Source organism: Herpailurus yagouaroundi, unplaced genomic scaffold, assembly GCF_014898765.1.
Source record: "Herpailurus yagouaroundi ecotype Mexico unplaced genomic scaffold, PumYag 192, whole genome shotgun sequence".
Classification (NCBI taxonomy): Eukaryota; Metazoa; Chordata; class Mammalia; order Carnivora; family Felidae; genus Herpailurus; species Herpailurus yagouaroundi.
The window spans coordinates 8,513,590-8,540,830 of record NW_024412423.1 but is presented as its reverse complement, the minus strand read 5'-3'; the positions used below and the strand labels follow the sequence as shown (position 1 = coordinate 8,540,830).

The window sequence follows — 27,241 nt, the reverse complement described above, 5'->3', positions numbered from 1 at the left end:
AATACAAAATCTAACAGCACACCTAAAGGAAATAGAAGCAGAACAGCAAAGGCAGCCTAAACCCAGCAGAAGAAGAGAAATAATAAAGATCAGAGCAGAAATCAACAATATAGAATCTAAAAAAACTGTAGAGCAGATCAATGAAACCAAGAGTTGGTTTTTTGAAAAAATCAACAAAATTGACAAACCTCTAGCCAGGCTTCTCAAAAAGAAAAGGGAGATGACCCAAAGAGATAAAATCATGAATGAAAATGGAATTATTACAACCAATCCCTCAGAGATACAAACAATCATCAGGGAATACTATGAAAAATTATATGCCAACAAATTGGGACAACCTGGAAGAAATGGACAAATTCCTGAACACCCACACTCTTCCAAAACTCAATCAGGAGGAAATAGAAAGCTTGAACAGACCCATCACCAGTGAAGAAATTGAATCAGTTATCAAAAATCTCCCAACAAATAAAAGTCCAGTACCAAATGGCTTCCCAGGGGAGTTCTACCAGACGTTTAAAGCAGAGATAATACCTATCCTTCTCAAGCTATTCCAAGAAATAGAAAGGGAAGGAAAACTTCCAGACTCATTCTATGAAGCCAGTATTACTTTGATTCCTAAACCAGACAGAGACCCAGTAAACAAAGAGAACTACAGGCCAATATCCCTGATGAATATGGATGCAAAAATTCTCAATAAGATACTAGCAAATCGAATTCAACAGCATATAAAAAGAATTATTCACCATGATCAAGTGGGATTCATTCCTGGGATGTAGGGCTGGTTCAACATTCGCAAATCAATCAACGTGATACATCACATTAACAAAAAAAAAGAGAAAAACCATATGATCCTGTCAATCGATGCAGAAAAGGCCTTTGACAAAATCCAGCACCCTTTCTTAATAAAAACCCTTGAGAAAGTCGGGATAGAAGAAACATACTTAAAGATCATAAAAGCCATTTATGAAAAGCCCACAGCTAACATCATCCTCAACGGGGAAAAACTGAGAGCTTTTTCCCTGACATCAGGAACACGACAGGGATGCCCACTCTCACCGCTGTTATTTAACATAGTGCTGGAAGTTCTAGCATCAGCAATCAGACAACAAAAGGAAATCAAAGGCATCAAAATTGGCAAAGATGAAGTCAAGCTTTCGCTTTTTGCAGATGACATGATATTATACATGGAAAATCCGATAGACTCCACCAAAAGTCTGCTAGAACTGATATATGAATTCAGCAAAGTTGCAGGATACAAAATCAATGTACAGAAATCAGTTGCATTCTTATACACTAACAATGAAGCAACAGAAAGACAAGTAAGGAAACGGATCCCATTCACAATTGCACCAAGAAGCATAAAATACCTAGGAATAAATCTAACCAAAGATGTAAAGGATCTGTATGCTGAAAACTATAGAAAGCTTATGAAGGTAATTGAAGAAGATTTAAAGAAATGGAAAGACATTCCCTGCTCATGGATTGGAAGAATAAATATTGTCAAAATGTCAATACTACCCAAAGCTATCTACACATTCAATGCCATCCCAATCAAAATTGCACCAGCATTCTTCTCGAAACTAGAACAAGCAATCCTAAAATTCATATGGAACCACAAAAGGCCCCGAATAGCCAAAGTAATTTTGAAGAAGAAGACCAAAGCAGGAGGCATCACAATCCCAGACTTTAGCCTCTACCACAAAGCTGTCATCATCAAGACAGCATGGTATTGGCACAAAAACAGACACATAGACCAATGGAATAGAATAGAAACCCCAGAACTAGACCCACAAACGTATGGCCAACTCATCTTTGACAAAGCAGGAAAGAACATCCAATGGAAAAAAGACAGTCTCTTTAACAAATGGTGCTGGGAGAACTGGACAGCAACATGCAGAAGGTTGAAACTAGACCACTTTCTCACACCATTCACAAAAATAAACTCAAAATGGATAAAGGACCTGAATGTGAGACAGGAAACCATCAAAACCTTAGAGGAGAAAGCAGGAAAAGACCTCTCTGACCTCAGCCGTAGCAATCTCTTACTCGACACATCCCCAAAGGCAAGGGAATTAAAAGCAAAAGTGAATTACTGGGACCTTATGAAGATAAAAAGCTTCTGCACAGCAAAGGAAACAACCAACAAAACTAAAAGGCAACCAACGGAATGGGAAAAGATATTTGCAAATGACATATCGGACAAAGGGCTAGTATCCAAAATCTATTAGGAGCTCACCAAACTCCACACCCGAAAAGCAAATAACCCAGTGAAGAAATGGGCAGAAAACATGAATAGACACTTCTCTAAAGAAGACATCCGGATGGCCAACAGGCACATGAAAAGATGTTCAGCGTCGCTCCTTATCAGGGAAATACAAATCAAAACCACACTCAGGTATCACCTCACGCCAGTCAGAGTGGCTAAAATGAACAAATCAGGAGACTATAGATGCTGGAGAGGATGTGGAGAAAGGGGAACCCTCTTGCACTGTTGGTGGGAATGCAAATTGGTGCAGCCGCTCTGGAAAGCAGTGTGGAGGTTCCTCAGAAAATTAAAAATAGACCTACCCTATGACCCAGCAATAGCACTGCTAGGAATTTATCCAAGGGACACAGGAGTACTGATGCATAGGGGCACTTGTACCCCAATGTTCATAGCAGCACTCTCAACAATAGCCAAATTATGGAAAGAGCCTAAATGTCCATCAACTGATGAATGGATAAAGAAATTGTGGTTTATATACACTATGGAATACTACGTGGCAATGAGAAAAAATGAAATATGGCCTTTTGTAGCAACGTGGATGGAACTGGAGAGTGTGATGCTAAGTGAAATAAGCCATACAGAGAAAGACAGATACCATATGGTTTCACTCTTATGTGGATCCTGAGAAACTTAACAGGAACCCATGGGGGAGGGGAAGGGAAAAAAAAAAAAAAGAGATTAGAGCGGGAGAGAGCCAAAGCATAAGAGACTGTTGAGAACTGAGAACAAACAAAGGGTTGATGGGGGGTGGGAGGGAGGAGAGGGTGGGTGATGGGTATTGAGGAGGGCACCTTTTGGGGTGAGCACTGGGTGTTGTATGGAAACCAATTTGACAATAAATTTCATATATAAATAAAAAAAATAAGTAAACATTAAAAAAAAAGAGACATCAAAGTAAAGAAAGTTATCATGGGTAAAGAAAGGTATTACATTATGTTAAATGGGTCAATTCTCGAAGAAGACATAACAATACTTAATGTGCATGCACCTAATAAAAGAGCCTCAAACTCCATGAGGCAAAACCGAAAGAAATACAAGGAGAAAAAAATAAATCTACTACTAGAGTTGGAGACTTCAACAACTCTCTCTCAAAAATGGACAGATCCATCAGGCAGAACATCAGTAAGGATGTAGTTGAACTGAACAACATTATGAATCAATTGTATATAAGTGAAATCTATAAATTACTTCATCCAAAAAACATCAGAATACACATTTTTCACTAGCCTCCATCAAGACATTCACCAAGATAAATCACATTTGGGCCATAAAACACACAAGTAACAAATATAACAATGAACACATTTTAAAAACAGAAATCATAAGCAGTATCTGCTGTCAGACCACAATGGAGTTAAATTAGAAATCAGTAACAGAAAGTTAACTGGATAATCCCAAAATACAGCATGATTCAAGTATACACTTTTAAGTAACACAGGAGTCAAAGAATAAACTTCAACAGAAATTTAAGAATATCTCAAAGTGAAAATGACGTCAGCATCATCGTACTATTATATATCCCTCATTCCATCCCCCACCCAACAACATTCAGCATAACTGATGGACAAAACTGCCTTCAAAGGAAATGTGAAATCCAGCACAGCATGCAAAGAACCCTGGAAGGAGTATCACCCATCCATCTGCCAGGTAGCTGGCAAACGGACCTCATTCCTGGCTGTGGACCATAAATCAGGGTCAGCCCTCCTTGCTGTGCTCCCAGGAGCCCCTGGAAAACCCTGACTTAAACAATAACCCACACATGAAAGAGCCTTTGTGAAGGACCAGGTTTTCAGAGAGGCTCCCACACACCACTGGAACAACAACAAAAAAACATACGTATGAGTTCAGACACACTGGAGGAAGCAAAAGAAAGAGTTTGACTTTACCTGCATCACCCCTTGTCCAAGATGGCACAGCTTTGAGCCAAGGGAGATCTTCCTCAGCCTGTAACTTCTCCTGTGGGGGAAAAGGAAACCATTCGAGTGAACAGCTAGCTTCTTCATTTCCCTCTTATTCCTTCCAAAGTAATTAATCATGACTAGGGAGTGGATAGAGCAACAGATAGGGCCCTTGGGAGACACTGGAGGAACAGAGATCCTACAAACTGCATGACAGACTCCATCAAGAAGCTTGCAAATGAGCCACTGGGAATACCTCAACCAAAGAATCCCCAAATTATCTATGTGCACCTTCAGTACTCTACATGCCTCCCTACTCATACCATCACCCTGTGCATCCTCCCAGTGGAGGAAGTGAAAGTAGGCTATAGCAGATGGCTACAGAGTATGCAGAAAGCCAGCTGAATCTGTGGGACAGACACAGACAACAAACTTAAGCTCTAGCACCATGTTTGAGAAAACAAAAGGGAGGCTGTCAACATTTGGCCCTGGACATTTCAGGATCCACAGAAGGCATACAAGCTTAAGAATTATCCTCAAGAGATAGAAAGAAGCATGGAGCACATGTACCCATATAAGTTCTGAGAAAGCCTCTGAACATCAATTAAGGTTAACAGAAGGTATCTCTTTCCCAAAGTCAGACAGTAAAGACTGGAGAAGGTGACTACTACTTCAAATGCAAAGACAGAAAAACAAAACTTTAAGCAACATGAAAAATTAAGGTAACAGGACATGAATGAAGGATCGTAATATCTTGCATTAACTGAATCCAAAGACATAGAGATCTATTATTCACCAGATAAAGAATAACAACAACAAAAAAAAAGTGTCTGAAGGAATGCAGTCTGCTACAAGAAGACACAGAAAGACAATTTGAAAACTCAGAAAAACAATACACTAACAAAATGTGAAGTTTAACAAAGAGAAAGAAATCATAAAAAAGAATCGAACAAAAGTCTGGAGCTGAAAAACACAAAGAATGGAATAAGCGAATCAACATCAGACTTCATCAAGAAGAAAGAATCAATGATATTGAAGACAAAAACTTCCAAACTATTCATTTAGAGGGGAACAAAGGAAAAAGAATGGAGAAAATGAATGTTAAGATGAAAACGATAACTAGAGACCAAGATGATTGCATAATGATTAAAGGGGTCAAATTATCAAAAAATATATCAAAATTATATAAGCACCCAATATCAGAGCACCTAAACATATTAATCAAATACTAACAGATCAGAAGGGATAGACAACACAATAACACTAGGCAACCTTAATACCCCACATTCAACAATGGAAAGATCATTCAGTCATAAAATGAGCAAAGAAACATTGGACTAGAACCATACTTTAGACCAAATGGACATAACAAATATTTACAGAACGTTCCATCCAACAGGAACAGAATAAACATTGTTCTCAACTGTACGTGAAATCTCCTTCATCATGGTAGGTTACAAAACAACTCCTAGAAAATTTCAGAAGACAGAAATCATACCAATTTTTTTTTTCTGACCACAGTGGTATGAAACTAGAAATCAGTTAACAAATGGAATGATGAAAAATTAACAGATATGTGCAATTTAAATAATACAATCCTGTACAACTGAAGGGCCAAAGAATCACAAAGGAAACAACAACAAAAAAAGAAAACACCAAAACAAATTAAAGTGTAAACACACATACCAAAATGTAGGAGATGCTGAAAAAGCAATTCTAGGAGAGATGTTTCTAGAGGTAAATACCTACATTAACAGAAATATTTCAAGTAAACAATCTAAATTTACACTTCAAAGATATAGAAAAAGAAGAACAAACCAGGTCAATATTTAGTAGGAGGAAGGAAATGACAATGATCAGAGAAGGAATAAAATAGACCAGAAAAACAATAGAAAAGATGAATGAATAAAACTAATATTTTTTTTGAAAAGGTAGGAGACACTATGACTGTTATAAGAGAAATACAATGGATTATCAGAAACTACTATGAACCAATCTAAACCAACAAATTGTATTAACCTGAAGGAAATTAACAAATCCTTATTAACATACAACTTACCAAAAGGTAAGTATGAAGAAAAAGAAAATCTGATCAGACCAAACCTAAATAAGAAGTTTGAAACAGTAACCAAATGTTCCCCAGCAAAGAAAAGCCCAGGATCATATGGTTTCACTGTAAATTCTATCAAATATTTAAAGAATTAACACCAATCCTTCTCAAAGTCTTTCAAATTCTTCCAAAATATTGAAGAGGAGAGAATCCCCCATATTCATTTTATAAGACCAGCAATACCCTGATGTCAAAGCAATATAAGGACATGACAAGAAAGTAGACCTAAAGACCAATATCTCTGATAAATATAAATGCAAACCTTCTCAACAAAATGTCAGCAAACTGAATTCAACATCACATTAAAGCAATGATACACCATGATCAAGTCATTTATCCCTGGAATACAGGCTGGTTCAATATATACAAATCAATAAATATAATACACTGCATTAGTATAATGAAAGATTAGAAGTGGTCTGATCATCTGAATAGCTGCAGGGAAAGCACCTACAAAATGACAAATGGTAAGTCCTCTCATGATTAAAAAAAAACAATCACAAATTGGGAATAGAAGGAACATAGCTCAATATTATGAAGTCTACATAGAACTAACCCACAGCTACCATCATATTCAACAGCGAATAAATGAAAGCTTTTCCTCTAGGAACATGAACAAGAGAAGGGTGTCCACTTTCACCTTCCTATCCAGCACAGTACTAGAAGTTCTAGCCAGAGCAATGAGGCAAGAAAAAGAAATAAAAGAAATCCAAATCAGAAAGAAGTACAATTGTCTTTCTTTGCAAGTCCTATGACCTTATATATAGAAAACCCTAAACTGTCCACCAAAAAAAACTATTCAGTAAATTGAAGGATAGGAAATCCACATGCAGATATCAGTTACATTGAATATACTAATAATGAAATATCTGAAACAGAAATAAAGAAAACAACCCCCTTATGATATTATCAAAGAACAATAAAATAGTTATGAATAAATTGAACCAAGTAGGTTAGAGATTAGTACACTGAAAACTATAAGACTCTGATGAAAGATAATAAAGAAAACACAAATATAAAGGTATTCCCTGTTCACAGACTGGAAAAAATAATATTTTAAGAATTTCCAAACTGGCCAATGCAACCTACAGATGCAATGCAATTCCTATCAAAATTCTAATGGCATTTTCAAGGAAGCAAGGACGGGAAGAAGAAAAGTGAAAGAAAGAAACAAGAAAGGAAGAAAGAAAAAGCATTCCTAAAATTTGTATGAAACCACAAAAGAAACTGAATAGCCAACACATTCTTAAGAGAGAAGGGTAAGCCTGGAGGATTGACACTTCCTGATTTAATACTATGTAGCAAAGCTATAGTAATCAGAATAATATGGTACTGTCATAAAAACAAACACATAGATGAATGAAACTGAACTGAGAGCCCAGAAATAAAACCTCACGTACACAGTAAATTAATGGGTGACAAAGGAGCTCAGAATAGTCAATAAGGAAAGGAAAGCCTCTTCCACAAATAATAGAGATAGTCACATGCACAAGAATAAAACTAGACCCCTATCTTATAACACTTACAAAAATTATTCAAATATATAAAAGACTAAAATTTAAGTCCTGAAACTGTAAAACTCCTTCACATAAACAAAAAGAAAAAGCTCTATGGCACTGGCGTTGGCAATGATCTTGTGGATACGACACCCAACACACAGGAATAAAGAAAATGTTAGAGAAACTACATTTAAAAAAGCATCTGCACAGCAAAAGGGGGGAAAAATCAACAAAATGAAAATACAACCTACAGTATGGAAGAAAATATTTGCAAATCCTATTTGTGAAGGGATTAATATTCAAAATATATAAAGAACTCATACAACTCAATACCAAAAATACAATCTAATTTAAAAAATTGGCAGAGGACATAACTAGATATTTTCACAAAGTAGACATGCAAATGGCTGACAGGTACATAAAAAAGGGCCCAACATTACTAATCAGCAGGGAAATGTAAATCAAAATCACAATGCAGTATTACCTCATACCTGTTAGGATGGCTATTATTGAAAAAAGTCAAGATACAAGTATTGGCAAGGATATGGAGAAAAGGGGATGACTTTGTTCACTATTGCTGGGAATGTCAATTGGTATAATCACCAAAGAAAACAGTATGGTGGTTCCTCAAAAAACTAAAAGTAGAACTACCATATGATCTAGCAATCCCACTTCTAGGTATATATCCAAAGGAAATGAAAATAGGATCTTGTAAAAGAATCTGCATGTTCACATTCATAGCAGCATTATTCACGATAGCCAAGACATGGAAATAATGTTAATTGTCCATTAACAGATAAATGAATAAAGAAGAGGTGAGATGTATAAACACACACACACATACATACAAACATACACAATGAGTATTATTTAGTCATGACAAAGAGCAACATCTTGCCATTTCCAACAAGACAGATGGATCTTAAGGGTACTAAGTGAAATAGACCAAACAGAGAAAGACAAGTAGTGTATGGTATTACTTACATGTGCAATCTAAAAAAAGTTTCTCACAGAAACAGAGAGTAGAGCGGTATTTACCAGGGGCAAAGGGGATGGAAAGGGATGGAGAAATGCTGGTCAAAGAGTATAAACTTCCAGTTATACGACAAGTTCTGCCAATTTCAAGTACAGCATGGTGATTACTGTTAGTAATACTGTATTATAAACAAGTTGGTAAGAAAATATTCTAAATTGTTCTCACCACAAAAAAAAGGTGTTAACTATGTGATGAAAATATCAATTAACACTATGGTGGTGCTCATTTTGCAATATATAGGTGTATCAAATCAATACATTTTGAACCTTAAATTTACATGGTGTTATAAATTCTATGTCAAAGCAAGGGAAAATTCAACTATTCTTTTTTTTTAATTTTTTTAATGTTTTATTTTTGAGAAAGAGAGTTATGAGTGGAGGAGGGGCAGAGAGAGAGAGAGAGAAAGAGACAGAATCTGAAGGAGGCTCCAGGCTCTGTGCTATCAGCACAAAGCCCAATGTGGGGCTCGAAACCATGAGCCATGAGATCATGACCTGAGCTGATGTTGGATGCTTAACCAACTGAACCACCCAGGAACCCCCCAACAATTCTTAAAAATGAAGAAGCCAAGGGGTGCCTGCCAACACTCAGTTGGCTGAGTGTCCAACTCCAGCTCAGGTTATGATGTCATGGCTCATAGGTTCAAGCCCGGCATCGGGCTCTCTGCTGTCCGTGCAGAGCCCGCTTCAGATCTTCTGCCCCTCTCTCTGTGCTCCTCCACCGGTCATGCTCTCTCTCTCTCTAGCGCATGCAAAAACAAACAAATAAACATTAAAAAAAAAATTGAAGAAGCCAATAACCTAATTTAAAAATGGGTAAAAGACCTTAACAGACACCTCATCAAAGAAAATATATAGATTGTAAATAGGCTTATAAAAAGGTGTTCCACATCATATGTCATAAGGGAAATGCAAGTTGAAACAATGAGACATTTCTATAAACCTATCAGAATGCCCAAAATCTGGGACACCAACACTACCAAATGCTGATGAGGATGTGGAACAACAAACAGGAATTCACATCCACTACTGGTGGGAATGTCAAGTGGTCCAGACACTTTGGATGACTATTTGGTGGTTTCTTACACAACTCGACACATTTACTATATGATCCAGCAATTACACTCCTTGGCATTTACCCAAAGGAGCTGAAATCTTATATCTGCAGAAACACTACACATGAATGTTTAGAACAGTTTTATTCCTAAATGCCAAAAGCTGGAAACAACCAAGGTGTCCTTCAGTATATGAATTATACATAAACTATGGTCCACCTAGACAATGGAATATTATTGAGTGGTAAAAAGAAATGAGCTGTCAGGGTTCCTGGATGGCTCAGTTGGCTGAGCATCTGACTCTTGATTCCAGCTCAGGCGGATGCGAGTATCATGGGATCAAGCCTGCATCAGGCTCCACGCTGAGCATGGAGCCTGTTTAAAATTTTCTCTTTCCCTCTTCCCCCCCCCCTTTCACTTACACTGCTTGTGCTCATTCTCTCTCAAAAAAAAAAAAAAAAAAAAAAAAAAAGAGCTGTCAAGCCATTAGTACCTGGAGGATCTAAAAATGCATACTAATAAGTCAAAGAAGCCAATGCAAAAGGGTACATACCATGCAATTCCAACTGTATGACATCCTGGAAAAGGCAAAACTACAGACACAATAAAAAGATCAGTGGTTGCCAGGGAGCAGGTGGCAAAGAAACTAGTTGACAGGGCAGAGAGGACCTGTAGGGAAGTAAAATTGCTCTATAGAATACTGTAATAATGGATATAACTCATCATACATTTGTCCCAAATCTACAGGATATACAACATCAAGAGTTAACCCTAAAGTAAACTTACAGACTTTGCATGATGATGATGTGTCATTGTATGTTCAACCTTGGTTTAAAATAAATAAATAAATAAAATTACCATTCTAGTAGGTGTTATTGATAATGCAAGAGGCTATGCATGTGTGGCGTCAGAAGGTATACAGATGGGAAATATGTACCTTCCTCTAAACACTGTTATAAAGCTAAAATTTCTCTTTAAAAAATTAGTCTTTACAACAGTATGTACTTACTTAATTTAGGTATGCTTCAAACTTTTTTCCCCTCCCCCATTCAACAAACTAAATTAGATTTAGTCTGATACTATTCAACTTTTATTATATGAACCCTTCTTCTGCCAATTAACTTTCACCTTGCCTCCTTTACTTTTTGCCCAAGTACTAGTATTATTTCAGTAATTTTTGCTGCTCAAATATGCAAAGACTCTCCCCTGGTGAAAAATAAATAAAAGCAGATTTCCCCAATGTTGAATTATTTATTAAACAGAGTATTTTGTATTCAGAGTTTAACTACCTTTGCCTATCATATTCATTATAGGACAACTTCAGCCATGTCATTTAAGAAGTGTGTATTAAATACTTGAATTTATTAATGATGGAATTCTGAAAGTTGCAATAGGATTGAGGAAGTCATTTAGTCACACTGGGTCTGAATTTTCTCTAAATGAGAAATCAAAGTCACTGACTAGGACAAGACAATGTCTAAGGTGGAATCAACACCTAATGTTCTCTGCTAGGAATCTAACTTTGGTGACGTTCAGTTACTGGAAATGCAATCAACCAAGATCTAACCACCATAGTTCCCTAGCTCAGATTTTGGTCAAAAAGGCAGAATAAAATTAAGATGATTTAAAATGCACTACACGTGGAAGAGACATTAGTTAGCCTGGAAGGGGCTAGGAAGGTCAAGGAGAACAAAATGTGCGGGCAACCATATTTAATAAAGATCTAACCCCACAAATGCAACAGGATAAGAGGAGACTATGAAAGGCTACAAGGCAAACCCTGAAGTTTTAAAGTAACCTGATCATCCTTTTTTATTCTGAGAATTAGTGAAAGATAAATACTTTTAAATTTTTGATGGTTTCAAGTTAGAAATACATTTAGATATGTAATTTCTCTAAACGAACCCTGAAAATTTAGCACTCCTACCTGCATATGGTCAACTCCTGAATGGTTGCTTTATCATAAGATTTGTGCATCTTCTCTAAAAATTACAAGAGCAAATTTTTAGACCTTTCTCATAAGTCTGTATCATCCATGAAACTGCACAGCAAGTGGGGAATATTTTGAAAATCTTAAGGATGGTGTGACTATGACTTTTTCTAGGTGGTTCCAGTGTTTTACAAGCATACCTCTTCTCTCATTCAGAAAAATTTGTTCAGGATCCGATTCCCTGCCTACTTTACTCTATCAAATGAAATATTGTCATTTCTTCAATTTCTTACACCTCTATCATTTTCAGGAATTCAAAAATCAAATGGCACAGATTTCTGTATTACCCTCTTGGATTCTTAAAGTACTTTATTCTTTTCTTTCTTTCTTTCTTCCTTTCTTTCCATCTTTTTCTTTTTTTTTAATCTCTTCCTTCCTTTCTCTCTCTCTCTCTCTCTCTCTCTCTCTCTTTCTTTCTTTCTTTCCTTATTTCTTTCTTCCTTTCTTTTTTTCTTCTTTCTTTCTTTTCTTAAAGCAAGGTACCAGCCTGGCTGAGTGGCCAAAAACCCACAAAACAGGAAACTGTATCACCTGACTTGGGCAATTAATCTGGATAAAGTCATATTTCTGCTGTCTTAGTGATGAAATATTAATTAACTTATCACTGAAATTCTTTTTTTATAATTTTTTAATGTTTATTTATTTTTGAGAGAGAGAGAGAGAGAGAGAGAGAGAGAGAGAGAGAGAGAGCAAGCATGAGCAGAGGAGGGGCTGAGAGAGATAGAGACTTAGAATCCGAAGCAGGACCCAGGCTCTGAGCTGTCAGCACAGAGCCCAACGTGGGGCTTGAACTCACAGACTATGAAATCATGACCTGACTTGAAGTCAGACACTTAACCAACTGAGCCACCCAGGCACCCCAACACTGTAATTCTTTACAAAAGTTTTAGTTTAATGTGTTTGAGGGCGCTCATAGACCTTTTCAAATTTTATGCAAAATTGGGTTGGTACAGGGATTCCTTAACTAGATTCTCAGTCATCACTCAATCCCACAAAAAAATCAAGAACCAAAATGAAGGAAATATACACCATTAATTTTTAAAAATTTTCAAGTTTCTACTAAACTATCTGAGCTAACACAACCAAAACAATTAAACATACAAATATTATTCTAGCATTCATCAGGAAGATGAATGCTTACACATTAACTCCAATGAGATAATAATCAACCATAGTAATTTCTGATACATTAATTTCTCAGCTTGATTCGGTTGTGGAAAGTACATACTAGTTTCAAAGGAAAAAGTAGATGAGAAGTGATAAAGCACAAGAGAAAGCATGAGGTTGGCGTTCCAAAATTTATTTGGGTTAAAACTATCTTCCTAGTTCTTAAATAAAGGACCCGCTGCACCGTTTGTGAGTAACTTAAATAAACTGCTCCACCTAATTGTCATGACATTCCTGCAGCAGGTCCTTACTCTCACCTCACAGATGAGTAAAGTCAGTGATGCTAAGTTTCTTGCCCAAGATCCCACATATCCCTGTCCTGCAAATAACCAATGACATTCCCAAGAGTAGTAAGAACTCCCAGTGTCCACATTTGTACTGTCGTTTGACACAGGGCTATTCAGCTGATCACTAGGATATGTGTTACCACAAGCTGCCATGTTTCCTTCACTGGCATATAAGCTATAGGGCGGATACCCTTTTGCTTCCTTGTAGACCCTCACAGGTATGTGTATAGTAGGGGGCACAATTAGAGCTGCTTCACGGGCCTGTGACCTGTACAGTCTCACAAAACCCTGTAGAGATGGTCCCTGTGTGTCATTTAACGCTCTGCTACAGCCATCATGAAATGCTTAATAATTTTTCAACTAATTACTCTTCATTTTCGTTTTGCATTGGCCCTGCTAATTATGTAGCTAGGCCTGAGCACAATATAAGTATTGGCATGTATATAATTATATTGGTATGCATAAAGATACTGATAAAAATTGACGATTTCAATTATTATCCACATGAGCTAATATGGCAGGGAGACCTAATACACCATTAACAGGTACCCTTAAAAAATCATGGAAGATAAGAATACTCTCCTCTCCCTTATAAATGGTTTAGGTTTTCCTATGACAAGAGAAGTGTATTAATCTGTAAAGAGATTCCTACTCCAGTTTAAGATAAAGTTTATGTTCTAGTTTATCATAGTGAATATGCATGTAGTTGCATCACATAATAGTGGGGGGGGGGGTTAGGTTTATTTATTTTGAGAGAGAGAGAGAGCATGCAAGTGGGAAACGGGCAGAGAGAGAAAGAGAGAGAGAAAGGATCCCAACCAGGTTCTGCACTGTCAGTGTAGAGCCTGATACAGGTCCCGAACTCACCAATCGTGATCTGAGCCGAAGTCGGACGCTTAACCCACTGAGCCACCCAAGTGCCCCTATCACATAATAGTTTTTTTATCTCATGTGATAAACTTTACAGGTTTGTGGGGAAATTAAATATTTTCATCTTTTAACAAACTATTACCGGTTCAAATTAGTTCCGTGAATAAAATTACCTTCATCACCAACACTGGCCTCAGACATTTCACATCATCTTGTGAAATTCATAAATGAAGTATGACAGGCCAAAAGTAGTGTCACGACTTTAAACACTTAAGAAAATGAACATCCAGACTCTTTTACACAGCAGTTTCCAGCCGTGTCTATGGTACTACTATTTTGGACTGTGTGACGATACAAGTGGAGGAAACGGTGGTAAGAAAATTTTCTGGTAAGGTTTTGTGTCTTCTAACCAGACTATCCTAATTATAGTAAGATTCAATGCAACAATTCTGAAGTTTAGATTAAGGCAATAAAAGGCTTTGGAAGCTTGGGGAAAGTATCGCTGTCTGGGTCCTACTCATCAAATTCTGACTTAAGGGGTCAATAACGCAGGCTGAGAATCAGATCAGAGTATTTTAAAACCTCTAAGTATGGCTAAGACACTGCTTTCAGTGCTATGATGAATAAAAGAAAAGGAGATGCTGTTCTAGTTTACATAAAAATCCAGCTCACGCTGTAACTGCTAAAACTAGAGCTACCTCCTTATAGATGTGTCTGAAATGAACAAATGCTCAACACCAGTCACACCCATTTCTGGCATATACCCAAATACACATCAAGTTAGTAATCTGCCCTGAAATGCACTCTAATACCTCTAAGACATAATTCACCATTGACTTTAGTATTGGGGGAAGTTTCGTAAGTTCTTTTAACTTGATTCCCCAAGGATCAGTGGTCCCTAAGAACATAAACCAACGTTACTGGAATATTATTTCTAAGCAGACAAAGGAATCTTGGAAAAATAAAAACTAGTGTTGTTATTCTTCACTAAAAGGTTGTTTGGATCAATCTTAAGCCAAGCCGAGAGAAACTGGTTATTGCCGTATTCAGTCTAATGCTTTTGACAAAACCCAGGAACAGAAGCTCACATTCCATTTGTTCCAAAGGGCCTTCTGGGTTGCTTAAAATACCTTTATTATTCTTGGGCCTGGTATAAGACATGTTCATTTCTCACATATTACTGTGAGGTTAATTTTTGCAATACAAAGACCCACTCATTGAAATCTACAAATAAAATAGCACTAATAGGTAGTGTACAATAGTCTTAATTTGAGTAATATTGCTTCAAAATAACTTAAAGATCTAATTCAGTTGTATAGAATGTGAAATTTCAGCAGATCTCACTTTTTTTCAAACATACTGTGTCTGACCACTTTCAAAAAATTTTCGTTTATATAACTTACTGTTTTTCCTAACTTTGAATGTTCTTAGCGAACTGAACATTCTCATATTTTTGTGCTTCTCTCTTGATAAAATTTGCTCAGGGAAGTTTCCACTGCATTGAACATGCAAATCCGCATTTCCCCTTTGAAAACTTCAGGCATATTTATAGTCTTCTTTAGTGGAAAGAGGTGCCATGACAATACTTGCTGGTCGAGAGAAAAGAAGGAAGGGAGGAAGGCGAGGAAAGAATATCAATAACAACATAAGTGAGTTCCCTCAAGGCAACTAGAAGGTTATATCAATGGGTGACAAGGGTCTCAATGGACTGGCAGATGGGTGAACATCCACAGAATGTGGCAAACAGAAGGCGGGCCCATAGCATATACAGTTTAACACTGAGTACCCCGTAATCTTAAATTGGCTTCATACCCCATAACTTTGGAGACCAAAACAGTGTGTCTGAATCCGACGCCGTGCACTCACACAGGAAACCCATTGAGAACTGTATTCCCACGTCTTGTGGGGAAACCATGCTTCTCTATAACTGTAAGGTTATCATGTTCTGTGACATGTTAATAGGATAAAAGACATACTTACTAAGAAGGGCACAAAAAAGGAACAAGGTAGCCTTTTTATTTTCTGTAAGTAACCCAATATTCCTCCTGAGAAACGTAAGCAAAATTCAAGTTGGCTTAATAATTTCAGCTCTTTCCAGTTAAAACCTTTTCTGCCAGGCTTTTATGGATAAAGCCTTCACAGGTTACTATCTTTTCCTCCCCTTATTCTCCCTAAAAGAAGGCTAAGAGGAGCTCAGATAACCTCAGGGTGGTGGAAAAGGGAGCCTCATCTTCTGTTCTGACCAGTTTTTCTAATAAGGATTATAAATAATACATGATTTCAAATTTAAAACATTTTCTTATAGCAGAGGAGTAGAAAATATTCATTACTGGTTAAAGGGATTATAACTCCTATTTCTATTAATTTCCATGTAAAAAGACTTAAAAATGTCATCTGTGCTCTATAAAAAGGCACCACAGTGGTTGAGTGCCATTGACCTCATTGCAAACTTCCCTTTATTAGACTACAAATTTAGTGGAAGCAGCAGCAACAATGATCTCCCTGAAGTGTTTTTCTTTCTGTTATGTGTACTTGGGGGTAAATCTTACAATCTCAGAGCTGTCATTATGAAAAATAAGGTACAGTTACTCAGAATTGACCCTTTCAAGCTCATGAAAAAGTTCCCGTTCCTATATCCAGTCACGTGGGTATCCACAATAGACGTGAAATGCTGATTCTGAAAAAGCATCAAGTTCTAACAGCAAGAAAAAGCTTTATGTCAAATGGATTCAAAAGCATATGACAGAGAAGAGATAGAGAGTTCTGACAAACTGACCAATTGAGTGCTAGACAATTTCTAAATCCTACCACAGCAAAAAGACAATTTCTCATTGGAAGTTTCTACCTAAAGAGAAAATTCAGCAAGAATGAATTGGCACAAAGAACAGAAATAGCACACACTAGGCTATGTCAATACATCCTTTGGGTCAGATTAAAATGTAAGGCTACAAATAAATAATGTTTTTAAAATGTGTTCTACTAACAGATTTATTGCCTTGAGGGATTATCCTAAGAAAAAAGGGCTAATGATATACTTTTATTGGAGATCATGAACATCTTCATCAATTATTTAAAAACAACAACTATTGTTAGTTCAAGCTCTCCCAATGAGGAAACCAAGAGTTTTACATGACAACCTCTGAAGAAAACTGAATGTGTTCTATTAATATTGTTGCACAAATTTCGACTATGAGTTTGAAATCAGAAAATTCGACAGTGCATTGTAATTAAAAGTACCAGGTATATAAAAGCCGCTTTTAATATTTAACTTTGCATTGTAATCTAACATGAAATTAAAATACCAACAATCCATTCTCAGTTTCTGCACTCACTGAAGTAATAGTAGCTGTATTATTGCAGCAGCTACAATGAACAACAAAAATCTGTTCTCCTTTCCCAGGGAAGAATAGCAGCATTATGTCCGTGGTGTCTCTGTGGCTTTTACTGAATAAAGGCGATAAATTTAGCTTTTCATTGGGTCAGTTTACTGCACCCTGCACACTGTTTAGGAAAAGGATTTGTGTTACAACTCTATTTCTCTCACGATATTTTTTTTCTCTGTGTACTTTATGTATTTGTGTTTTGGTCTTTTCCATCTCTGCTTAGATCTTTTTTTTTTTTTTCTTCCCAGTGGAGACGGATATGTGTGTATGTACTCATGCGCGTACACACACACACACACACACACACACACACACACACAGTTCTGACTCCTGAAACACAAACCATGGTCAATCTAAGGACATCACAGATCACAGACAGAATTTGAAATAAAGATCACACCTCACTTTCTCTATCTGAGCTCTATCTACAGCCATGGAAGGCTTCAGAAAACTACAACTTCCGTCCTATCCAGCAATTTCTCTTAACTATTTCTGGGGAACTATGGGGAAATCTTTCCAACTATAAATCAACAAATTGTTTATGTCAATAGAGAGATGTGCAATGGCTTTTTCATTTTAGACAATGTTCTCTTTCCTTCCTAATTATTTTAGTGTATAGAGTGACCTCACCATTGTATTCTATTTAAAAAGGCAACATTCTTTACTAACCAAGTTCCCTATCCAGATGAAAGCCCAACTACTGGCATACTGTTTGTATAACACTCATTTTAATGGCTTTATCCAACTACTTCTATACTTGTAGGAATACAGAGTATTATTTTTCTATTTCTAAAATATATTTATAGGCTTTACATACTATTTTTCATATTGGTTTTTCCACTCAATTTGCTCTTGAAGATTATTCCATGTTCATGCAAACAGACCTACCTCATCTTTTAACCTCATTTGCTCTCTTCCAGAATACAGAGGAACTATATTTTAACCATTCTATTATGATGAATATCTCTGTAGCTTTCAAATTACTGTTATTTTCGTGAGTACAACAAGAAACATTCATGTTTTGTGTACTTACACAAATGTTTTATTCTAATGGAACAGTGGGATTACTGGATTCTAATTTGTGAAAATTTTTATCAATTCTAATACAGGATGACAAAACACTCTCCATGTTGGCTGTAATGTTCACTTCCACTGACAGCAAAGACTTGGTGTTTCTCAACTACGAAGATAGCAGCTCAATGTCTAAATATCTTCTACATTATTCACTTTAACCCACATGGATTTTTTTTAATTAGAATTCCTGTTGGCAGGATATGCTTAATTTTTCCACAACAACCAATTCTCCCTATTGTCTTATACCTTCCTGTTATGTGTAGGCATTTGAGGATGTTATCTATGCCCAGAATGATGCCCTAATTTATCATCCAAAACAGGCCATATTTGAGAGAAAATCCAAATAGGGGGGCGGGGGTGGACTCTACAACAATAGACACAAATCTGGATCGCCCTAAGCAAATTGGAAAATATGGTCACCTGACATATCTTAAATAGCGATCTTATTTTTAATCCCACCTCCCCCAGCACTAGAGGTGTTCAGTATCTCCACATACATTTGCCATTTGTATTTCCTGTCCTATAAATCGCTTATAATGTGCGCTCAACTTTCTATTAGTTCATGTTTTTTCCTTAAATTTTAGGGATTCTTTTTATATCATGTCTCATTTTATTGGTTTAATAGGTTGTTCATTTTCTTTCTTTCTCTGGTGCTTGCCTTTCTCTCTAGCTTTATGATGGCTTATGTCAAATTAAAATTTTAAAATCTAATGTTACATTATTTATGCATTTTTCACACACATATGTACACACATATACACATACATATATATTTTTACATTATATATTCTCTATTTTATATATATATTACATCTGGAAGGATGTACACCAAAGTATCAATTGTAGCTATTTTTAGCTAGTGATTTTTATCTTATATAATATCATTTTTCAAGTTTCATGAAATAAACACATTCTATTAAAAAATTAACGAATCTGCAGGTAGGTCCCATTGTGTAATACTATGTCTCCTCACACAATGATGATACCCTTACCACCCGAAGATTTCCACCTGAAATCATCTTTGTCCAATTCACTCCCAATAATTCACTCCTACTAAGATTAACCACCTGAGGAAACTGAAGTCAACACTTGCTTTACATATGATGTCATCAAAGCCTTCTGAGCCATCCTCCCCTCACCTTTCTTTCTAGTTGATGCTACTTGCTCTTAGGCTGATCCTATGTAATTTAGCTCTCACAGCTCAGGATTTCACAGGGGTTTTTTCCCCATCAAATCAGTCTTTCTCTAACCTCCTTTTCCTCCAATATAATTAACGCATTAGTTGGATCTAGTTTTATTTGTCTTTAATTGTTTTTCCTCAGATAAATTACTCTGAAGAGACAAGCGTTTCTACACCACCCCCCATACACAAACAATTGGATGGTTCATTCTGTCTCCATACAGTGTCAGTAATCTAAGATTAGGGAATCCTGTAACCCCAGATCTCAAATGGTAACAGCTGTATCCATTTTATTTAAAGGCATTCACTACAACATTTTATAGCTAAACTGTAAGCTGTCAGACTGGGAAGCAAATACAAATACTCTTAATCTTTACCAGCCTTGCCTGTTTTTTGGTTTTTGTTGTTGTTGTTGTTGTTGTTGTTGTTGTTTTCATTTGGGTAGGAAAGCCAAAATGGTTAAAAATGAATGCTCCCATTTTCAGGGCTTGTGTTCCATTTTAAATATAGCTATGTGGCCACATAACTGGGTAAGTTCAAGATTGGCCTAGCTACTGTTGTTCCGGTATTCACTGAAGGATATATCTGGGAGTCCCATGGAAACAAATGATATATTTAATACTATATCCTGATCAAACCAATCTTCAATCACCTAATGTATATATACCACCTGTTATATTGGCAAATTTCCCTGAGATGTATGAAACTAATGTAATAGATTTTAAAATACCTTTTGCCCCCATCAATCCATCAGTCATTTTTGAGAGAAGGAGATGGCAAAATTAGTAAACATTCTTTGGCATCATTTATACAGACTCTGATTTGGAAAAACTACTCCTGCCTCGTTCATCTTGTAGTGACAAATTTCTAGGGAAGAAAACATCCAGTAAAACTCATTTATCACCAAGACCTTAAAATGAAAAATGACAACCCTGGGAAGAAAGTTTCTCACGAAGGTAATTTCTGGAACTAGAGGGCTACTATTATGACATCTAACAGTGCAGCCCTTCCTCACTTTTCTGTTGCCAAGGATTCTGAATGGAGTTGAAAGTGCTTATATCCCTCATCAAACAGTTTTGGAACTATAATGTCATTGACCCTGACTACACATAACAGAAAACCTGAGACCATGTGGGTGATGATACTAAGGTGAAATAATGATCTTTCTTTCCAGGTTCTTACTAATCTTCACATGTCTAAGAACATGATAGCAGGTGACTCACAGAAGTTCAGAACAAACCTTGCCCTATATCCATATGCCAGCGGAAAGTAATTAGGTCCAAATGGACTGTCACTTGTCTCAGTAAGAGAGTGTGGGGAGACAGAGATACACTCACAGTAAAGGGAGGTGGCTTTTTAATAATCATAAGTAACCAAAGTCATAAAGATAAAATACCAGGGACTATTAACTGCAGTAATTCAATGTCTTCTAAAACTCAAAACTCGGTCAAAAATTCTGCAAGTACATTAAGAACAAGTATCATTTTCCAAACACTTTAAGCCACAACTCTGTTATTTTCAAAGATAGGTATCCATTAAATAGGCATTATAAATGATGGCTGACTCCAGTACCCTCCTTCAATTCGAGATTGTTTGAACTACCACATACAGAAATCTATTAGGAATAACATTCTACAACCTATCCAGCTTATGGAAGCATGTCTCTCTTTGGGAAGCTTATTAAAAATTTCACCTTGGACAACCAGATGGCATTCTTTCTCCACATCCCTAACCAGTCAACATTTGAGGCAAATCAGAATGGTTTGCTAAGCACCATCGCTCTTGTTTCTTAGGGTAAACATACCATTCACCTGGACAGGGTCCAGAAGTGAGAAGTAAAATAAATCCTTTGGCTGGATAGATGGAGAGAGGAAGGAGCTGGTAAGAGTTGGAAAGAGTTAAGGAGTTCAGACTGCTGCATTAATGAGAACTAAATGGAGATGACCTTCTCCATTCCTTCTCTCTCCCTTGATCTTGAGGTAAACACATTCATACAGTAGATCCTAATGCAGCATTTTAGTCTCATTCATGTTCACTAAGTAATATTTATAATATGGTACTAATAAAATTACCCCCAGTTAACCCAGAGATAAGTCCTATTACATATTTGATATGTCATTCAATATTGTTCCTATTTATATAAAGAATGTGCATTTAACGGTTGACAGATTTGGAATTATGTTCCAAATACAACTTTTGTACTCTGTGGGTCATGAGCATTTTTCCATGTGATATTCCCCCAATTTTAATTTATATGATGAATTTTACAGTATTTCTTTATTGGATCCTTACATCATTCACCATTTTCACTATTATAAACATGACTGAAATCATTACAATCATGTGTACCACCTCATTATACTCTTATAACAGCAGACACCAATATATATGTTAATGTTATCGATACACTAATATTTTTGGAGAGCTTTTAAAAAATATTGACACCTGGGGTTCACCATCGAAGATTCAGATTTGATTGATCCAGGATGAAACCCAAGTTTCTCTGGCTTTTCAAAGTTCCCTAGGTGATTCAAGGGAGCAGTCAAGGCAGAGGCAGATATGTGTTATTAGCAAGTGGACATCCTTAATCGCAATACTAATTCACACACCTCCAGCATTTTGCGAAATTGCCTACTCTGCCCAACATCGCAAACTGGCCTCATTTGAATCTTTGTCAAATAGGTGACAATGGTTTCTCATTATCTTCTCATTTTTGATTCCTAGTGAGACTAAACATTTTTCAAGTATTTACTACCCATTTGTCATTTCCCTTTTATGAATCACCTCTTTATATTCCCTGTCCATTTGTTCAGTTGCAATGTTCAAGTTTTTATTATTGTAAACAATCATTCATGAGAATTAATTATTCTGCCAAGGAGAGCAAATTTACCATTTATCTTTTAATTTTGTTGATGGAGGTTATATGAAAATGTGAAATAATTAAATCTATTTTTAGATTGTTTTTCATTATTTTTATCCTTGTTTAAATCGCATGTCAGCTGATGTCACTAAAAATCAAAAGAAAAGCATACATCACTAAATTCATTTTCTTAGTCACTTCAAGACTTGAGTTTCCATTGTTTTAGTTCAGTTTAATGATTATCTTACCATCTTGGTTGGGCAATTGTTGTGTTTTGGGGGGTGTTGTTGTTGTTGTTGTTGTTGTTGTTTTGAGAGAGAGAGAGAGAGAGCATGTGGGAGCCAGGCAGAGGGGCAGAAATAGAGAAAGCGAGAGAAAATCTTAAACAGGTTCCCCGTCCAGCACAGAGCCCAACGCAGGATTCAATCCCACAACCCTGGGACCATGAACTGAGACAAAATCAAGAGTCAGATGCTCAATTGATTGAGCCACCCAGGTGCCTGGCCATGGTTGTTCTGTACTACATTTACCCAGACTAATAACCAGCCTCTTTCTTTCATTTATTACTAATTATTCCCACATGGGAATTTTGTAAAGGAACTTTGAGAGTCTGGGAGAAAACCATGTGACAGAAATCAACGATAAGATGTCCATCTTCTTAAAACTCTCTTCGCTCTATTTGATGGACCACATCCACACAGAGCTAGCACTTTCCTCTAATCCATGCATCTTTTTCTACAAACATCAAATTATTATTAACACAGAACAGCCTAAGTATTTCCTTTGTTGTCTTAGACCAAACCAAGTCCTTTAACTTTGTTTTGGGCAGAATAAAATATCAACTATAACAGACCCTACCCACATCTCATTGACTTAGTGCAACAGTTTCTGCAGCTACCATCCAGTGCTATGGTAGAGGTAGAGATGGGGGTGTGTTCAGTTGTTCAGGAACCCAGGATTCCATCATTGGGTGCTTCCACTATCTTCTTTGCTTTCAAACACCAGAGGTCAAACCAAAGGAAGAGAGCTTAGGAAAGGCACAAAGGCCCTTACCTGCCTTGGTCTTAAAATAACACACCTCACTGATCCATGTATTCAGTTGGCCAGAAATATTCACATCACTGCATCTAGATACAAAGGGGCATGTGGTCTTTGTGTGCTGAGGAAACAAGACATTTTCGTAAATAATGAGAATTTCCTTTGGAAACAAATTCTCAACTCAGATGGTAAGAAAATTATTCATATGCTCCACTGAAAGACACTCCAGACTCTAAAATAAAAAATCAACTTAATAATATTTTATCTAGCTATTACATAATTTCATTATTCATATTGAAGTATCAATATCCCTGCCCTGCAATTTATTTTGATATGGAGTATGGATTAAACTTTATTGCAAAAAGGTAACCAATTGTCCAACAACATTTAATGAATAATATACTTTTAACATTTGACATGTTATCTTGATCATAAAATATGAGAAAGATAGAATGTTTCTGGAATATCAATTCTATTTATCTATCTAATTATCCTTGGAAAAAATGTTACTGTTATTGTAGCTTTATAATTTATTTTATTTTTTTTTTAATTTTTTTTCAACGTTTATTTATTTTTGGGACAGAGAGAGACAGAGCATGAATGGGCAAGGGGCAGAGAGAGAGGGAGACACAGAATCGGAAACAGGCTCCAGGCTCTGAGCCATCAGCCCAGAGCCCGACGCGGGGCTCGAACTCACGGACCGTGAGATCGTGACCTGGTTGAAGTCGGACGCTTAACCGACTGCGCCACCCAGGCGCCCCTATAATTTATTTTAATATATACCAGGAAATTGCCCCTTTGTCATGCTTGCTTATAAAATATTTTCTTCTTCTAAATGCTTATTTGCCATATATACTCTATTTGGATTCCGTTTTATGTCTGGAATCATATTCCTTCTGCCTGGAGAACTTTAGTATTTCCTGTAGCATAGGTCAGCTGGTTATAATTCTACTTTTATATATTTGTCTTTTATTCTCCTTTATTTTTTCAATGCATTTGCTTTTGTTGTTTTTTTAGGGGGGGAGGAATGTTATTTTGCTATTGTTAACTCAATTTTTGATTGACATAAGTGTAGGTACACACACACTTATAGTAGATACAGAGAGATCTCATATACACCTTGCCCAGTTTCCCATGAATGTAATATTCTGGAAACTATACTATAGCATTCCAACCAGGATACTGACTGGAATAGAATGCACTGATCTTACTCAGGATTTCCTCATTTGTGCTTGCACTCATTTGTGTGTCTATCTATGTGTATGACTCTATGTGTATATTAAGTTCTATAGAATTTTGTCAGTTGTGTAGGCTTGGAGATTTCTATTTTTGAAAGCTATTTTTTCTGGAAATAATTGACATTTTTTTACTTTTAATGTTATCGCTGTATTTTCTCCTGGTTTGTCTCCTTTCTTATTTAGAAGTCAGCTATCATTCTTCTATTTTTCCTCTGCATATCATGTGCCTTTTTTTCTCTGACTGCCTTCAAGGTTTTCTTTATGTTTGACTTTCAAGAGTTTGAACATGTAATGTCCAAATAGGTGTGTGTGTGTGTGTGTGTGTGTGTGTGTGTGTGTGTGTGTATTTATAAAAAAGGATGAATTCCAAACAGTGGACTTTTGAAGCAATGGAAATTCATGAGTAGATTCAAGTTGCTCAGAGAAGCAGAAAGCATCAAAGTTTCCCCTGTGAGAAAGCTATCATTCTTTGACCAAATTGCAAGTGGGGCCTATAATAGAGGAGGCTGTGTATTTTGCACTCGGGAGATTTATTTCAGTTCATTCTACTTTACTTCACATTCATCACTATCACATACTTATTCTTTGGGGGATTTTCTTTCATCTGATCAGGAATACCTTCAACACTATGACATCCACCGTGAATAAATTGCTGTTTCTTTCCTGTTTTGAGCAGGCTAAAAAAAACAAAAAACAAAAAAAAACAGCCTATACACAATGACATTTTAACATTTTCATTGACTTCCCACCAATGTGTAAATAGAGAGTACAATTATGGACCAAGAAAGCGCATTAGGTTGGGATTGATGTATACTTGTACACATTTGTACTTTTCATTTTCAACAAATAGCCTAAGTTGCATTCTAAAGCAGTTTGAAGTATTTTTGAACCATTGAAATTCCACAGCATTACTAGTGTAAATATTCCTAGGTCGACCACCACCAACAAAAAATATAACTTAGCAGTATCCAATACCAGCTCCGATTGTGAGATCATCATCACGAGGCCACAAATCTCAACTGCCCACACTCCCACAGCAAGTGCCGGAGATAGAATTACACATTAACTCCTCTGAAAAGGATGGTGATAAATCTCTGAACCTCCATTTCCAAACACAAGGACCACTAACCCCAACATTCTCAACAAATATATTTATAGATGTGATCATCAATATACTTATGAGTTTGGTATTAAGTAAGGTGATCCTTTGTAAGCAGAACTGCAGAAGAAAGGGGACTAGACGACTCTCAGTGATTTTTACACCTAGTAGGGAAATTTCATGAAATTATGAAGCAAATACCTAAACGTGTACATTTTAAGGACTATTCCTCGACTATTGTAATCCAGAGCACTCACTCAAATACTGCTGTTCTAACTCCCAGCATCTCCCTTCTAAAAGAATGCAGTCTTCACTCATCAGATCCTTGTCTCTGATCATCACAGATACAGCCATCTCTACACTGCAGTGCGCCAGTTGGCAAGATGGGCGTACAGGGCCCATGTCTTTCTTTTTTATGCCTGCCTTGGTATATGGTTGGTGGCTACACTTTTGCTGACAAGGATGTAGGAGGTACACAGATCAGTAGAAGAGGAGAACCACAGGACAGGTGTGAAGACCGTGATGTTATAGAACAAATTCAAATAAAGCAACTTAGACCCACCTACACTGCACACCCTTTCAAATAGTTTTTAAGACTCTGAATTTACAGACCAGATAAAAACAAAACAAAAGATTTGCTCTCCCAGGATCTACAAATATTATAAACGGAAACAACCAAGTAGAAAAAGTTCTCTCAAATATATATGTGTTAGCAATGCCTGAAAAGCAGCATTCATAGATAGGCAAGTCTATTAGGGGTTCAGATTTTGAAGGCCATTTCTCCTTTGAATCACACTTCTCAGAAAGCCTATGTACAAAGAAACTAAAATAACATACTGGCAAAATGTCTTTAATTGCAATTTTGCAATAAATAATACAGATCACATTTGACTAAGACTTTTAAAAAGTCTTTTACGTAAGTTATCAGCTTAATTAATTTTTGCAATAATCCTGTGAGGTATTATTAACCTTTTTTAGATAAGATAAATGAGGTCAGATTAGCCCAATAATTTGTCCAAGTTTATAAGGCTGGTAAGTAGTGAAATAGGATTTAAACTTAATGGGTACTTTACAGTCAAATTTCTGAGTTCTCTCCATTACGTGAACATGAACTCAGGATGGGTTTTGTGCAAATATTATTGGCAAAAAAAAAATCATTTTTTAAATGTTTATTTTTGAGAGAGAACACAAG

The 27,241-nt window shown here is 36.5% G+C and overlaps 1 pseudogene; it reads right to left on the bottom strand.

Annotated features, from left to right (window-relative positions):
- The window catches only part of LOC121010841 (rho guanine nucleotide exchange factor 39-like), an 86,742-nt pseudogene extending 60,291 nt beyond the window's left edge, over nucleotides 1-26,451 (bottom strand).
- Between the last annotated feature and the right edge of the window lie 790 nt (nucleotides 26,452-27,241).